The sequence below is a fragment of the Enhydra lutris genome, unplaced genomic scaffold (genome assembly GCF_002288905.1).
Source record: "Enhydra lutris kenyoni isolate GAN:26980312 unplaced genomic scaffold, ASM228890v2 scaffoldscaffold26, whole genome shotgun sequence".
NCBI lineage: Eukaryota > Metazoa > Chordata > Mammalia > Carnivora > Mustelidae > Enhydra > Enhydra lutris.
The window spans coordinates 14,238,627-14,242,376 of record NW_019154110.1 but is presented as its reverse complement, the minus strand read 5'-3'; positions in this window follow the sequence as shown (position 1 = coordinate 14,242,376).

The window sequence follows — 3,750 nt, the reverse complement described above, 5'->3', positions numbered from 1 at the left end:
CTCAGTGGGCAGCCTGCTTCTCTTCTCCCTCTCCCTCCAACTGCCACTCCCAATTTGTGCTGTCAAGTAAATAAAACCTTTTAAAAAAAGGTGGTGATAACTATACAACACTGAATTATATATTTAAGAATGGTTAAAATAGCAAATTTTGTATCTATTTTATCACAATTTTTAAAAGTAAAAAAATACTTTAGGGCACCTGGCTTGCTCAGTTGGTAGAGCACATGATTCAATCTCAGGGTCATGAGTTCAAGCCTTACATTGGGCATAGAGTTTACTTAAAAAAATAATAGTAATAAAGAATCAAGCAAAAATTTCAATACCATTATTAAATTATATTTCACAGTAATAAAAAGTGCTCAGGAACATCAACCTATGCATAACAAGCAGTTTTTTTTTTTTTTTAAGATTTTATTTATTCACTTGACAGACATCACAAGTAGGCAGGGAGGCAGGCAGAGAGAGAGAGGAAGGGAAGCAGGATCCCCGCTGAGCAGAGAGCCCGATGCGGGGCTCGATCTCAGGACCCTGAGACCATGACCTGAGCTGAAGGCAGAGGCCCAACCCTCTGAGCCACCCAGGTGCCCTGACAAGCAGTATTCTTATCAGACCATTGGAAAAACAGAATTTATTCTAAATCTTATTTGAAATATTCATTCAACAAGTAGTTGTTAAATGTGTGTATCTTATACTTTTGATGAATGGATGGATAGAAGGAATGAAAAGAGACATGCCACCCTATCCCATCTGCCTTACAGAGTTGCTACAAGGATGAAATTAAATAATATAAAAGTGTTTGAAAATCACAAGGTACTATATGAATGCTTTATGTTACATATCCCCCCAAATTCAAATTAAAGTTATAATACCCTGGGGGGAAAAAGTCTTCAAAAAAGGATAAATTGCGGGGCACCTGTGTGGCTCAGCCAGTTAAGCGTGTGCCTTCTTAGTGGAGAGCCTGCTTCTCCCTCTCCCTCTGCCACTCCCCTGCTTGTGTTCTCTTGCTCTAATAAACAAATAAAATCTTAAAAAAAAAAAAAAGGATAAATTGTTAGTAAAACCAGTAAGGAATTAGTTTAAAAAAACTATTCGCCTGTTTGAAAAATTATAGATTTATGCATTAAAGATACTTTTGGGATTATCTCTAAGGTTCCCTCTCGCAATGACTGGATTGAAATGTTAAGCTTCTATCCTGAAAATAAAACAAAACAAAAATCCTGAATTAGGTTGTCCAAACTTTTTTTTTTTTTTTTAAAGATTTTATTTATTTATTTGACAGAGAGAGAGAAAGAGAGAGAGATCACAAGTAGGCAGAGAGGCAGGGGGAAGCAGGCTCCCCACTGAGCAGAGAGCCCGATGTGGGGCTCAATCCCAGGACCCTGAGATCATGACCTGAGCCGAAGGCAGTGGCTTAACCCATTGAGCCACCCAGGTGCCCCTCTTTCTTTTTTTTTTAAAGATTTTATTCATTTATTTGACAGAGAGAAATCACAAGTTGTTAGAGAGGCAGGCAGAGAGAGAGGGGGAAGCAGCCTCCCCACTGAGCAGAGAGCCCAATGCGGAGCTTGATTCCAGGACCCTGAGATCGTGACCTGAGGTGAAGGCAGAGGTTTGACCCACTGAGCCACCCAGGTGTCCCGAGCTTTTAATCTATACCTTATTATATTTTATATCTTTATTAACTTTTTTGAAATCAAACTTATTTTCCAAGTGCATTAATGTGGAAAATGCTTCTCAGAGCAGAGCAATTCTGAATCGCTAGTATTTGTTTATTCTTCCCAGAATGAGTAATATTTAAAGTAGAATATTAATGGCCTGTGCTGTACTAACTATGGCCAGGACATGGCAAAACATGGAATTGACATAACAAATATTGTGGAAATAAATGTTTTTTTGTGTGTGCAAATGTATCTATGTGTATAAAGGAATTACCAGAAAGGGTGATCAGAGCAGTGGCATGAAAAGCAGTAAAAGCCAATATACATCTTTTGGATTTACCACATTGCCTAACCACAAAATGAAAGGTGCATGCAATCATTGATTAGCCAGGAGGTGAGATTTTAATTGATTTACTTGTAGCATGAGATCACATCACGAGTTGAAACAGAAGAGACTGGGGGGGAAATTTATACTTACAATTTATATTTACATATATTTTATAATTAAGAAAGAACAGGGGCAACTGGGTGGCTCAGTGGGTTAAAGCCTCTGCCTTTGGCTCTGGTCATGATCCCAGGGTTCTGGGATCAAGCCATCAAGCCCCCACATCGGGCTTTCTGCTCAGCGGGGAGCCTGCTTCCCCCTCTCTCTCTGCTGGTCTTTCTGCCTATTTGTGATCTCTGTCAAATAAATAAATAAAATCTTTAAAAAAAAAAAAAAGCCAAACTCTTCACGGATGCTCTAAATGATCTGACTTTTGCTTTCCTTTCCATGCTCATATGATACCATCCATTCCACTTTGGTTCCTATGCTTCAGTTACATGGAACTTTGTTCTTCAAGCATACACAAGTTCATTCTTGATTTAGAACCTTTATACCAGCTTTTCTGGGTTTCCATGTCGTTTACTCCTTGTCTTTCATGTTTAGTTCAGATTTTACCTCCCTGGAGAGGCCTTTCCTTGACCATCCTACACAATGTTGACCTCTCTTCTTTTGCTACTGTCACAATAATCTAATTTTATTCATTGCATTTACCACTATCTGAAGGCATTATTTATTAACCTATTATTGAACTCTCCCACTGGACTATAAGCCCCATGAAAGCAGGGATCTTAATCACTAGGACGGTATCCCTGGCACACAACTGGCTTTCAGATATTTAATGAAAATGGAAGTGCAACATTTATAAACTTGGTTATGCTTTCAAGGCTGCCTTGAGTTGCTTAATTTACATAACACTATGGAAGAAGAAACACTTTATGAATTTACTAAAAACTGGACCTCTCATCATTCCTTCCTTTTCTAACCTGGCTTTTATATTCACTTGTTCACTACTCTACCGAAGTTATATTCTCCAAAGTTCAATAAAATTGATGGAGTTGCAGGCCTTCTCCTCTTACAGTCCTCATCTTTTAAGCAACATTTGACACTTTGAAACTCTCTTCCCTTGGCATCTCATCCTCTGCCTGAATTGGAGACCCCTTTAATATTCACTCATATGGTGTTTTTTGATAATAAACATACATGTTCCCTTCTTAATATACGTGCTGCTGAAGCGAGCACATGTCTCCTACTTAATAGTTCCCCATTTTTCTTTTGTACAGTTGTGTTTCCCATTCTTCAATTTATGCAGTCTTAGTGGGACTGTAAATTCTGGTGTCGTGCCCCCTCATTAGTGAAGGGTAGGCAGGGAACTCAAGCCAAGTCAGTCATACTCCTGCCTCTCTACTCCTTGAAACTTGAGTGGAAGACCCAGGACTAGGAAAAAATGATTGAAATGCATATATTTTAGCAGCAATGGCTGGATAAGATAGTTGAAGTGACTATATTTCTCCTACTTTATTAGTTCTCCCATAAATTTTTTGTTTAAATCAGCCCAAATTGGCTTCTGTTGATTATGAAAGAATACCTTAAAATGTCCACTTTTCCTTCCGACCTTGGAAGAATTAACCTAGTTTACTCATCCGTTACCTACCTCCCCTCGGGTAACCACCAGTTTGTTCTCCACTTCTCTTAATTTTAGAAGCTTTCTCAAAGGTCTACTCTCATAATGACTTCATATCTAGTCAGTTGCCAAATTATTACTTCTAT